This window comes from Lepidochelys kempii, chromosome 1 (genome assembly GCF_965140285.1).
Source record: "Lepidochelys kempii isolate rLepKem1 chromosome 1, rLepKem1.hap1, whole genome shotgun sequence".
Taxonomy (NCBI): Eukaryota; Metazoa; Chordata; order Testudines; family Cheloniidae; genus Lepidochelys; species Lepidochelys kempii.
In genome coordinates this window covers 202,113,359-202,127,057 of record NC_136380.1, presented here as the reverse complement: position 1 = coordinate 202,127,057, position 13,699 = coordinate 202,113,359, and the positions used below count along the sequence as shown (strand labels likewise).

The 13,699-nt window shown below is 41.3% G+C and overlaps 1 protein-coding gene across 8 annotated transcripts in view; it reads left to right on the top strand.

The window, feature by feature from the left end:
* The window catches only part of ZBTB20 (zinc finger and BTB domain containing 20), a 669,002-nt gene that overhangs the window by 158,284 nt on the left and 497,019 nt on the right, over nucleotides 1-13,699 (top strand). For all 8 annotated transcript variants that reach the window (XM_073308823.2, XM_073308794.2, XM_073308802.2 and 5 more), the window contains one exon: nucleotides 2,136-2,257. The gene's annotated coding sequence lies outside the window, so the exon portion shown is untranslated. The remainder of the gene's footprint in view (nucleotides 1-2,135; nucleotides 2,258-13,699) is intronic.

The following is a 13,699-nucleotide window of genomic DNA, read 5'->3' as shown; positions in this document are numbered from 1 at the left end:
GGTCATGTTGGTTGTTGATCTTCTGCTGAAAATAGATGAAGATGAGGTGTACATATTGATTCTTTTAGCTCTGTCAGCTGCCTTCTGTAGCACTGATGGTGATTCATCTGTGGCCGCTGTGTTGGTGAGGTAGCTCATGAGAGAGACTGTTGTTGTTTTTTTTTCCTGAGAGATCCCAGGGGGTAATGTTGGATGATTACTTATCTTCCTTGAGGGCACTCTCATGGAAGGTTTGTGGGTTTTTATTTTGTCATCCCTATTGTTTTACATGTATATGGGGCAAATAAAAGGATTAGTGAGGCGGTTTGGATTGTATTGTTTTCAGGATGCAGTTGATATCCAGTGTTGTTTTCCCATCCCTTTCACTTTTACCTGCGTTGTGGGGTGACTTGCTCAGTGTTCAACAGAGATGGTGGTGTGTAAGAGGGCTAGCTAGCTGACACTCGCTCCAAGCAAGAGGTAATGCATAGAGAGTAGGGGAACTAGCCAAAGCAAGTACTCAGTATTATAACTGTACAATATCTGACATTTTCCTGCTGTTTGTTTCTAAGTGCATTTCCCGAGCTGGGTTTGCTGGGTTTTCAGGTGATTCTGGATATTCAGGTAGTAGTGGTTGCTAATTGTGATTTTTATCATTTGCTCTTGGCAAGAGGGTTGCGTCCTTTCATTTTGGGACTTGCCTTTTATCACCTCAAGATGGGATTACTATATTGCCGTTACGTGAGGCTAATTCAAGGTGTTACGTGGCAATTGTGGTAGTGCGCCTTTTAAGTGGAATGTCTCATCAAAAGCATATTGCATTTCTTCTGCATGAGCTGTATGGCCTGTCATCTGATTTTCAGTTGAAATTTAAGGAGTTGACTTTGACCTATAAAACCCTAAATGACTTGGATCCCAACTACCTCATAGGATCCTTTCTTCCTGGGTGATACCATGGCAGCCACAACCCTCCAAGACACTCAAACTAACAAACCAAAGGTTTTAACAATAGGGGACTGCAGATATGGTCCTTAAGGGATATAACTATAAGGGATCCTTAGCTCTGGAACATCCTTCTTTCCTTGCTCTGCCACAATCAGGTTTTAAGAACATAAGAATGGCCACACTGGGTCAGACCAAAGGTCCGTCTAGCCCAGTATCCTGTCTTCCGACAGTGGACAATGCCAGGTGCCCCAGAGGGAATGAACAGAACAGGTAATCATCAAGTGATCCATTCCCTGTTGCCCATTCCCAGCATCTGGCAAACTTCAGCTTTTGGTAAACTTCAGGACACACTGCAAGGCTCACATGTTTTCTCAAGCAGAGCTGATTGAAAAATATATTAAAAATAGCTGTGGGGGGGGGGAATTACCCCCATTTGAATTCTTTTAAAAATCAGATTTTTCAAAATTTTGAAAAATTGCAACGAGCACTAATTAAAAGTTTATATTTGTAAATATTTTGTAATGTGCCGAGAGCTCCAGTGAGGCACAGCAAGGGATAGTCAGAACAAAAAGAATTCCTGTACGCTCTCTGAGATCCTGATTTGGGCCTTCAGTCCTCAGACCTGCCTTGTTGTTAGTACCTGCACCATACACCTATGCAGGGTCTGACTAGGGAGTGATCCCCTTTCGTCATGTTAATCGGGTAAAGCTTCTGTACTCTAGGAGAAACAGAGCAGCCCAAATGATCAATGAGGATTTCAAATCTTGGGCCTGATTTGGAAAAAATTACTTCTGGGCATAATGTTCTTGAGCATGAGTATTCCCATCCCATTGCCTTTAATGGATCTGCTCACACTAGAAAGTGCTACACCTGGTAGCACATTTCTGTGGGATCAGGCCCCTGTGGTCATTCACTTGCCCCAAAATGACTAGAGAATTTTTTCTTATTCAGTGACCACATGCCATGCTCTTTTTAAAATGTAAAATTCTAGAATTTCACCTTTGAGCAAAGAGAAGAGGTCAAAGGCCGGAGAGGCCAGAGTGATTTAAAATTGAACCAATCAGTGTAACTGGAATTTCCATTGTGAAGATTTGGAGGGAAGGCTTTTGATGGTGTATACTTTGTTTGGGTGGGGTATGGACACCTGCCTTCTTTCTCTAAAGACTTTCCCTTATATGAGGTCTTAAAATTCTTTCCTCCTCTTCTTCTAGGGAACTAGAGGGCTTGACTTCTCCTTTACCTCCTGCATTTACTCTGACCACAGTCCCTCCCTGTTCTCACAAGTGGAGCTCAGCCCTGCTTCCCTTCCTGTTGATTCCCAGTCAGCTACATGGTAAGTTTCCATTATCTCTATACTTGTTGCCATAGGGTAAAGTCCTGGCAGCCTTTCTATAAAATCCATTAGTGGTGGGCATTGAGGGCAGAGTATTTGATGCCTATCAAAGATCATTCGGTCATATCCCAGTCTGACCAGGAAAAGGTGGTATTGAATTAGCATTGGAGCTGAGCTTCAATGTAGATTGTTATAACAATAAAATATGAACTAAAATATGTGACAGAAATAAATCCATCAGATTCTGTAAAGGAAACAGTGGACCCTTGGACCCTTAAATCCCATTAACCAGACCAGAGAGAAAATGTGTTAAAATGGAGCTGCGCTGTATCTTTTTTCATTGTTTGATGAAATAATCTTTTTCACCCTTTAAGTGGTGTGTTTAAAAATCCTGATATTTCTGAAACAAAGAAAATACACAGCCACTGAGCTAGCTGGTTTTTATACCTTCCTTTTCTGAGTATTGTCCTTCAGTATAATACAGAACCATTTCTTTGTTCTCACAAGCTAGCAGTTAAATTGTATGTAAATGTATGCAAATTAGATGCTGTCTAATAAAGAGAGTCATTAGATGGAAGAAATATTTAGTTTGGGGGGAAGAAAAGAAAAGAAAGCAGGTGTATTTTGCCGGAGAAAATGTAAGATAGCAAGAAAAGAAACCCTCAAACTTTGGGTGAAGATTTCTAAAATAACTATTAAAATATTTTGTAAAAGGTCTGCTCTACTCTTGGTCTTTCCATTTGTGAGTGTGTGTATGTGTATTTGTGAGTGTGTGTGTGTGAGAGAGAGAGAGACAGAGAGATTACACATATGCACAAACTTACACATTTTATGTGTGTATATGTTAAAACACAAATACCCCTACATGTGGCAGTGGTATAAATATTTAACAGAAATAGCATTATATATAATATATTTGGGAAATATTTGTATCTCCTCCACGTAGGATATATATATGTGGGTACAGATTAAAATATACATATGCGTGTGTGTGTGTATCTGTATGTGGGTATACAGAGAGCTGGGTGAATAAGTGATGTTTCAGATCAGTGGCAGTTCTGAAAAAATAAGTGGTTCAGGTCAAACCGAATCTGAAATTTGTTGGAATTTTTGGTGAATTTAGAAAGTCTGTTTCAGTTCAATTCCACTGCTGTGATTTGAACCTGCATCTTGCACATCCCAGATGAGTGACCAAAACACTGAGCTAAAGCTTATAAAGGCAGGTGAGCAGCGATGCCACTTCCTTCTCTTCTGGCCATTTTGTGAATGGCTAAAAATATTAATCTCAAATTCACTAATAGTTTTAGTTAGACTGAAACTGCATTTTTCTTCTAATAAACTATTTGTCCAAGAATTTCACCAAGCTCTCTATGTATATATGTATGAAATAATTTAAGTGTGTATGTACGTGGGGAGAGTGGGGGAATAAATATGATTATTAGTGTATGTTTCTGTATACCACATATGTGCAGGTGATAGCCACGTGATAAATTGCAGAGGCATGGATTAATTTATTTATCATCCACTTTTGACTGCCTCTCCTGCACTCTCCCCCCAATCTGTCTATCTACCCAGGATTTATTCCAGTGTCCCAACTCCCAAGCACCTTCAAGTGTCCACCATTTAATTAATTAATTAAAATCAGCCTCCCACAGAAATGTTTCTCTTCTCTCCCTCAAATGTAGAATTTCCCACTAAATTACCACTTTTTGTGGGATGCGCAAGATTCAGTCCTGGGCCAGTGATTTTTCTGTAGATAAAAAAAGTTAGTTTTTAAGTTCTTATATCTCAGTGTCCTAAAATCCTAGGAAGTGGGAACTTTATACCATTGAAAGTGGGAGATTACCAGCTTGTGGATAGAACACACAAAGTTTGTTTAGACCTATAAAGTTCTGAAGTAATGGACCTTATGTTCCTGCCTTTATTAGGACTAGAAGGCTACTTCTCATCATTTTTAGAGGTTTCTGTAGCTTCCTCTGACCTGTGTATCCTTGAAACCCAAGGAGCAGAACAGCTTTTAGGGTTGGGGCCTTTGTGTCTAAGGCACCTAACTTAACAGGTGGGAGGGCGTTATTTTTTTAAATTTTTGTCAGTTATCATGGTTCTGGTGAGTAGATATTTGTGCCTGAAGTGGTACATTTTTTCATAGCAGTTTTGCAAGGCTGGAAGTGTAGAGACATATATGTATATGTTATAAAATATATGTATATAAAAATAATGTTTTTCAAATATTTACATATAAAGCCAAAGGGATTGGCTTCCTTCCCAGAATTACTGGAACTACCTTCCCCAGGAACATTTGGACTTGAATAATCTCTGCAACAACACTTTTCTTCTGAAACTAAACAACTTTAGAAATGGGTGACTGGCTCTGGGGACCACTCATTCACTGTTCATTTGGGTTCCTTTTCTTATGGTAATAGAAAGGCCTCCATGGCTGGGTAATATATTTTTATTTAATTACTATAAGGTTCCCTTTTATCGCTCCCTTCTCTCATAGTTTTCCCTTAATTTATTTCATGAGGGAAAGTCCCAGTACTAGAACTATGGGGATACTTTTGTAAATGTTCTAGGGCATCTAGCATTGTGTATCGTGGGAGATTTGGGCCCCTTTAAGATTTAGGCAGAAACCATGGAAAAGTTCATGGTTTCACACAGTTTTGAACCAAACCAGTGAAAATTTAACAGTGAAAATCAGAGGATTTGAACTGGAACAGAAACAGAAGCTATTTCACATGGTGCACTCAGGGTCCTGCTTTCCTTTCTCCCCAGAACATGTTTGTGTGAGGTAAATTACTTAGGTAACCAGTCCATACAGGAAATAAGAATGGTCCAATGGGAAAAGAAGGATTGTCCAGTGGTTGGGGTACTAGCTTGGGACTTGGAAGACCTGGCTTCACCACAGACTTCCTGTGTGACCTTCGGTAAGTCATTTAGCCACTCTGTGCCGCAGTTCCCCATCTGCAGAAATGGGATAATAGCACTTTCCTACCTCACAGCAATGTTGTGAAGGCAAAAACAGTAAAGATTGTGAGGTACTCAGATACTATGATAATGGAGACCATATAACTACCTAAGGTAGAAAGCTAGATATACAGACTTGGTAAACATAGGAATGTAAGAGAGATACTATACCGAATCAAACCAATGGTTCATCTATTCAAGTATCCTCCAACAATGGATACGATCAGGTACTTCAGAAAAAGATGCAAGAAACCCTGTAATGGACAGTTGTGGAATAATCAATATTTTTCTCAGTGTTCTGAAAATAATTGAGAATATTTCCACTTTTAATTCTCAGGAGTTTGAAGTTTTATTTTTATACATATAATATTTTTATATATATAAGGAATAAAATATGCTGCATTAAACTAATCCTGGCACTAACAAGACGGCTGTGGGACTAACGGCTTTTGATATTACCTAGTGCTTATTATTGTTATTATTATTATTATTATTTCTTTTTAATTATGCAAAGTGCTAATCAGTTTGATTATGCACAGTGCTAATCAGGTTAATTATGCAAAGAGCTAATCAGTTGTTCTTTAAGCACATGAGGAGAGCAGAGGTGCTGGTGGTGAATGGCGCTTCTAGATGGGGGTAGTCACGGCAGTCGTTCCTTATTAAGAGAGGAGTAGGTGAGATGACAGGGGGGTTTCGTCTCCATTAAAAAATAAAGAAGGAAGGAAAGAGCCCTGATGATGGTGGTTCTGGAAAGGTAATGTCTTCTCTCACAGCAAGGCAGATTTTTTGTTTTTCATACTGCCTGGTTGGACAGTCATTGTTAGACTTTGAGTGAAGTGACTTGGACAAACACAGTAGAGAGCGGTATTGTAGCAGGTGTCACATGTCAGGCAGTCTTGTCAGGCAAATTTTCGTTGGAGAGTTGGAGTCCAAGTGGCTGCCACTTGATGGGGAGAGATGTGTAATCAAGAAGGCTGAAAATATTAAGGAAGTCTGCCCTAATCTAACAAAGAGGACCATCTTTGGAGCACTTGCACTCAGAATGCCGATAATGAGTCTTGGGAGGTAGAGGGAACATAATATATGATCAACAAAGATAAATTTGTGTTAGGAGATTATCAGATGAGCACTCACAATGAATTTAATTAAGTAACCTATCCACAAGTAGACATTCTTCAGGCAAGTCTTAACAAGGGATCTTACTCCACGCTGCCCTTCTTAGTCTGCAATCATATGCTAGTTACACATTTTGGGTAAAGCAGAATTTTTTATGGACCAGTAAGCTCTTCGCTGGTTCTCAGAATTTATTGTTGGTCCAATTTGTCCATTTTGTGGTGCTTGATGATTAATTTCTACTCCATATCTTTTATCTGAATACATTTTACTGCTGGCATGTGGGGAATAGGAATTATTTTTTACTGTTTGTCTAGGAAATGGCACACCCAGAGTGGAGAGTACTTGTTTCTGTCATGTTTTGGGAAATGCCTTGAAGATATTCTGGAATCATTAAAACAAAAAATTACTAGATTATAATAAATTCAGCATTTGAATTTAGTAGGCAACAATACACAGGAAGTTATGCTTGAAATTAACTATTGTAAATGGCTGCTTATTGGGAATACTGACAGATTATCAAATACATTCAGGACAGGAAGTAACATCAGTAATTTGTAGCAGAAACCAATATTTGAAAAAGAATGTGTGTTACCTTCTTGATAGCTAGTGAACATCACTCAAAAGAACTATTACTATCTTAAGGAAACAATCTTCACATGAAAAGAGAAGGGTCTGCTGACGAGTGGCTGGGTTTACATTTACATGTATGCATTCTATTCGTTTCTCACTCACATGTGCATTTCCTCCATGAAAACTGCTGTTCTAACCTTAGGAGCATAAGAATCACTATACCATATTAGACCAGTGTTACATCAGGTTTTGTATCCTGACTCCAAAAGAGGCCTATGCTTGATGTTGAAGTGAAAAAGCGCTTACTGCACTCACCCACTTGTGCAAATACTGTATATGAAGGGAAGAATTCCTTCCTGACCCCAGGAGCAATGAACAAATGGCCTGAAGCATAAGCTTTCATTATTCCATTATTTTAAGTATTCAGGGCCCACTGAAGATAATGGAAAGAGACTCATGGACTTCAGTGGGACTAAACTCAGTCCCTTATAGAACACTGGCCACTGTAATATCTAGGTGCTGCTGCAGTAGAGTCATACCTACTTGCACCAAGCCTCATTTTGGCCTTGTGAGTTTGAGAAAGTGAATTCCGCAGGCTGACTACATGTGTTCTCCCATTGTTTCATTTGTTAGCTGCAGCTTTGGTACTTACGTGCCCGTCCTATGTCACTTTTGACTTTTGCTGAGTGATATCCCTTAACACACACCCCACCCCCCCAGAAGAACCATGTACTTGGGAGTGCTTTAACTATATAAGTCGGTTGGCACTAAGTGAATTAAACTATTTTTCCACTATTCTAATGTTTAAATTGTAAAATGGTCCTGAAAAAGACTGCTGCAAAGCAAAACCAACCAAAATGCAATGACTTTTTCTAGCCAACCCAAAATAGACTACAACTGGTGGGAGGATTCTAGTAACCAGGAATGTTTACTTCCATCCTGCATAACTCATCTGTGCAAGCAAATCTATGTTTGGTGGGTGTGAAATGAATCCACTGAACTTGTCAGTATGCTATAGATGCATGGTTACTGTGATCTGATGTGATACTAATTGTTGCCCCAGGAGGCCCGCTAGTTGTCCAGAGCTAGATAGGTGCACTCAGCATCCTGTGCAGATAGCAAATGCTTTTCAGAGATGGAAACAAATTTTCTTCCTAGTCCAAGAAGCTATCAGAATTGACTTCATATCATGGTCACCAGATCGCTTGTTTGGGTTCCTGGTTGGCCTCTTGCTTCAGGTGGTTTTTGTATTACCTGCATTAAATGAGCAATTATAGCAACTTCACACACAATGACTTTCTTTTCAATAGTATTTATATTACTGTACTTTAGAGATACAATTCCCACTAGGAGTTATGTAATGTTAAGCATATTGATACACGGAGAACAGCAATATTATGGCTGTCAAGCATAAATATTGGTAATGACATTGACGGAATTGTGTACACACTGTTTGCATGAGACAAAGCAGCCAGCCTAGCATAGAAGTTAGGTAAGGAATTAGCTTGCATCTTTATGAATGATTAAACTGAGACACTTGGTCTGTAACACAGTGGCCCTTCAAATTTGGATTTCAGCATCTACGTGTGGGCAAACTCCCCTGCCAAAAAACACCCTCCTAATTCTGGATGGATTTTCCCATGGTATTTAGCAAATGCTTAATCTGGTGACATTGGGTTTCTATAGCAATTAAACATATTCCAATCATTGGTGAATAGAAAATCTAATGCTGATGTGCTAACTGGGCGCCTGGGGTAGATATCATAAGTGCTGGAGGCTCTTCAAGTAAAGTCGAGCTGGTCAGGAAGCAGCCGTCTCGGTTCACTACTGTCTTTGAATCCTATATTTAGCATGTCAGAAAGGTTTAACCTTCGCATAGATTTACAAGCAGCTGGATTTTCCCAAGCGTTGGAGACTGTATGCATTCCACTCCTCCCTCGTCAGCTCTTTGATGAGACACAATGGAAGAGTGTGTGTAGTCAACCACAAGAGAAAAAAAAATCCGAATTTGCTCTTGTGAAGCCATTGGCATCATGCAGCTTCAGAGGAGGCAGATGCTCACTTGGGTGCTGTACTCTAGGAAGAATGGTGGCCATTTATACTGGATTATCTGTTTACGTTTCCATTGTTAATTGGCTGTATATGCTGTATGGGAAGGGAGGGAGTTTGAAAGGTAGGGTTATGTTTTAGCTGTATCCCTAGCTTTCACTCAGATCTTTACAAATTAGTCTTTGATTCTTATAAAGAAAATAGTTAAAGGTTTTGTTATATTATGAGTGGTCTTCACCACCTCTAAGAGTTGCTGTGTACTTTGACACCATTAGTATAATCCATGTACTGCCACGTCTGCTCATTACATTCTAAAATCTAAACCATCTTGAGACACGATCATGACATCTGTTGCATTCCACTAGTTCAGAAGGTTGCTCTTCTGACTCAGGTAGGGGACTAGAAGCCAGGAGACTTGTGTTTTATTCCCAGCTCTGACATGGAGCCTTTTTGTGATCTTGGACAAGTCACGTCCTCTCTCTTTACCTCAGTTTCCCCATCTGTAGAATAGGGATAGTGATTCTGACTGACCTCATGGGAAGGGAGGAGGGAATGGGGATACAGGAGACTTAACTCATTGATTCTCAAGCACTTTGATATCCTTGGATGAAATGAAGTATGTAAGTGCAATGTATTGTGGGCAATTATGAGTGTTAAGTGGCATTACTGCAAATTTGAAGGAAGTTATCGTAAATTCACAATAAAAACACACAAACAGATTAGGTAAATCCTTCCAAAGAAATTTAAGAGGAATAAAACTTAGTTAGCTTGGTACTGGCTTAAGGGGTTAGAAATAGTTAAGGAAGCATAAACGAAGAATCCTGGGCCTCCTGTGGTTTGAGAAGTAGGTTCTGGTCTGAGCTGGGATCTTTTAAGTCTCAGTAGCAGAATGTCAGCATTGTAAAAGTGCTTTTGGATCTCCTTGAGAGTGTATTTATTCAGAGGTGCAAAGCACCCTCAACTGTCATTCACCTCGGCAGGAACTGTGTGTGCTCAGTGGCCCACATGGGATCGGGCTGCGATAGGGGATTAATGAATAAAAAACTGTAGGTGCTCAGACTGGCAATTGTATGTTACTAACGTGCATTCGGGGTAAGAACATACAACACTTCCTTTTGGGCTGGGGAGATTGTGAATGTTAGATCAGTAACTGGATTACACTAGCAGCCTTTTTCCTCTTCTGTTCTCTCATACCCAGTTGCCATGACAGGAGTAAAAGAAGAAGAAAAATATCTTAACACATACACATCTTATTATGACACAAATAGTTGGAAGAAGCCCCACTGGCATAAACTAGCACAAAGTGACACTTTGTTTAAAAAGTTGTTTTGAATGTCTTCTCCCATTGATCGTATGCAACTGAGATAAATAAACACCCTGTGTGTGGTGCAGCCAGGCTGAGCATTTATGCTCCTCCAAGTGTTTATACATTCCCCAGTGGTTGTTTGTATTGCTGTTTGTTGACTGTAAATCCCAGACCTGTATATGTTTGTAATATATACATTAGCAGCAGTGGTGCAGTTTTGGGTGTATGCTCAGGGTAAGACTTTTTTATGAACATGACTAGATGAACGGGTTTTTTCTCCCTCCCGTACAGTGAATTAGTCTTTGTGTTTGTGGAGGAACAGAGGGGCTGCTGTAGCAGGAATTTTAGTCAAGCAGGACATGCTGTGCCCTACTCAAATTCATTCAGGTGGATATGCAAGAAAAGCCACGTAGGATTTATCAGGTAGGAATCAAGTTAGCTTAGCCTTTTCTCTAATTAGGGAACAGGTCTGTTGGGCTCTCAGGTTATTCAGTGGTGATGAGGATGACATATTTTTCCCCTTGAAGTAAAATGACTGAAGTCATTATGCACACCAAAATTCATGGGGACAGAGACCACCTCTCCGCTCTGTTTTTGTGGTGGTGGTTTAACAGTTTTCTCTCTCCTTTAAAGTCAAATACTCTCTTTCTTCATAGAATCATCATAGAATCATCGAATATCAGAGATGGAAGGGACCTCAGGAGATCATCTAGTCCAACTCCCTGCTCAAAACAGGACCAATCCCCAACTAAATCATCCCAGCCAGGGCTTTGTCAAGCCTGACCTTAAAAACTTCTAAGGAAGGAGATTCCACCACCTCCCTAGGTAACCCATTCCAGTGCTGCACCACTCTACTAGTGAAAAAGTTTTTCCTAATATCCAACCTAAACCTCTCCCACTGCAACTTAAGATCTTTACTCCTTGTTTTGTCATCTGCTACCACTGAGAACAGTCTAGATCCATCCTCTTTGGAACCCCCATTCAGATAGTTGAAAGCAGCTATCAAATCCCCCCTCATTCTTCTCTTCCGCAGACTAAACAATCCCAGTTCCCTCAGCCTCTCCTCATAAGTCATGTGTTCCAGTCCCCTAATCATTTTCTTTGCCCTCCGCTGGACGTTTTCCAATTTTTCCACATCCTTCTTGTAGTGTGGGGCCCAAAACTGGACACAGTACTCCAGATGAGGCCTCACCAATGTTGAATAGAGGGGAATGATTGCATCCCTCGATCTGCTGGCAATGCCCCTACTTATACATCCCAAAATGCCATTGGTCTTCTTGGCAACAAGGGCACACTGTTGACTCATGTCCAGCTTCTCATCCACTGTAACCCCTAGGGCCTTTTGTGCAGAACTGCTGTCTAGTCATTCAGTTCCTAGTCTGTAGTGGTGCATGGGATTCTTCCTTCCTAAGTACAGGACTCTGCACTTGTCCTTGTTGAACCTCCTCAGATTTCTTTTGGCCCAATCCTCTCACTTGTCTAGGTCCCTCTGTATCCTATCCCTACCCTCCAGAGTATCTACCTCTCCTTCCAGTTTAGTGTCATCTGCAAACTTGCTGAGGGTGCAGTCCACACCATCCTCCAGATCATTTATGAAGATATTGAACAAAACCGGCCGAGGACCGACCCTTGGGGCACTCCACTTGATACCGGCTGCCAACTAGACATGGAGCCAGTAATCACTATCCATTGAGCCCGACAATCTAGCCAACTTTCTGTCCACCTTATAGTCCATTCATCCAGCCCATACTTCTTTAACTTGCTGGCAAGAATACTATGGGAGACTGTGTCAAAAGCTTTGCTAAAGTCAAGGAACAACACGTCCACTGCTTTCCCCTCATCCATAGAGCCAGTTATCTCGTCATAGAAGGCAATTAGATTAGTCAGGCATGACTTGCCCTTGGTGAATCCATGGTGACTGTTCCTGATCACTTTCCTCTCCTCTAAGTGCTTCAGGATTGATTCTTTGAGGACCTGCTCCATGATTTTTCCAGGGACTGAGGCGAGGCTGACAGGCCTGTAGTTCCCAGGATCCTCCTTCTTCCCTTTTTTAAAGATGGGCACTACATTAGCCTTTTTCCAGTCGTCGGGGACTTCCCCCGATTGCCATGAGTTTTCAAAGATAATGGTCAATGGCTCTGTAATCACATCCGCCAACTCCTTTAGCACTCTCGGATGCAGCGCATCCGGCCCCATGGACTTGTGCTCATCCAGCTTTTCTAAATAGTCCCGAACCACTTCTTTCTCCACAGAGGGCTGGTCACCTCCTCCCCATGCTGTGCTGCCCAGTGCAGTAGTCTGGGAGCTGACCTTGTTCGTGAAGACAGCGGCAAAAAACGCATTGAGTACATTAGCTTTTTCCACATCCTCTGTCACTAGGTTGCCTCTGTCATTCAGTAAGTGGCCCACACTTTCCTTGACTTTCTTCTTGTTGCTAACATACCTGAAGAAACCCTTCTTGTTACTCTTAACATCTCTCGCTAGCTGCAACTCCAAGTGTGATTTGGCCTTCCTGATTTCACTCCTGCATGCCCGAGCAATATTTTTATACTCTTTCCTGGCCATTTGTCCAATCTTCCATTTCTTGTAAGCTTCTTTTTTGTGTTTAAGATCAGCAAGGATTTCACTGTGAAGCCAAGCTTGTCACCTGCCATATTTACTATTCTTTCTACACATTGGGATGGTTTGTCCCTGTAACCTCAATAAGGATTCTTTAAAATACAGCCAGCTCTCCTGGACTCATTTCCCCCTCATGTTATTCTCCCAGGGGATCCTGCCCATCAGTTCCCTGAGGGAGTCAAAGTCTGCTTTTCTGAAGTCCAGGGTCCGTATTCTGCTGCTCTCCTTTCTTCCTTGGGTCAGGATCCTGAACTCGACCATCTCATGGTCACTGCCTCCCAGGTTCCCCTCCACTTTTGCTTCCCCTACTAATTCTTCCCAGTTTGTGAGCAGCAGGTCAAGAAGAGCTCTGCCCCTAGTTGGTTCCTCCAGCACTTGCACCAGGAAATTGTCCCCTGGATTGTCTGTGCACCGCTGTATTGCTCTCCCAGCAGATTTCAGGGTGATTGAAGTCTCCCATGAGAACCAGGGCCTGTGATCTAGTAACTTCCAAGAGTTGCCGAAAGAAAGCCTCGTCCACCTCATCCCCCTGGTCCGGTGGTCTACAGCAGACTCCCACCACGACATCACCCTTGTTGCTCACACTTCTAAACTTAATCCAGAGACTCAGGTTTTTCTGCAATTTCATACTTGAGCTCTGAGCAGTCATACTGCTCCCTTACATACAATGCAACTCCCCCACCTTTTCTGCCCTGCCTGTCCTTCCTGAGCAGTTTATATCCATCCATGACAGTACTCCAGTCATGTGAGTTATCCCACCAAGTCTCTGTTATTCCAATCACATCATAATTCCTTGACTGTGCCAGGACTTCCAGTTC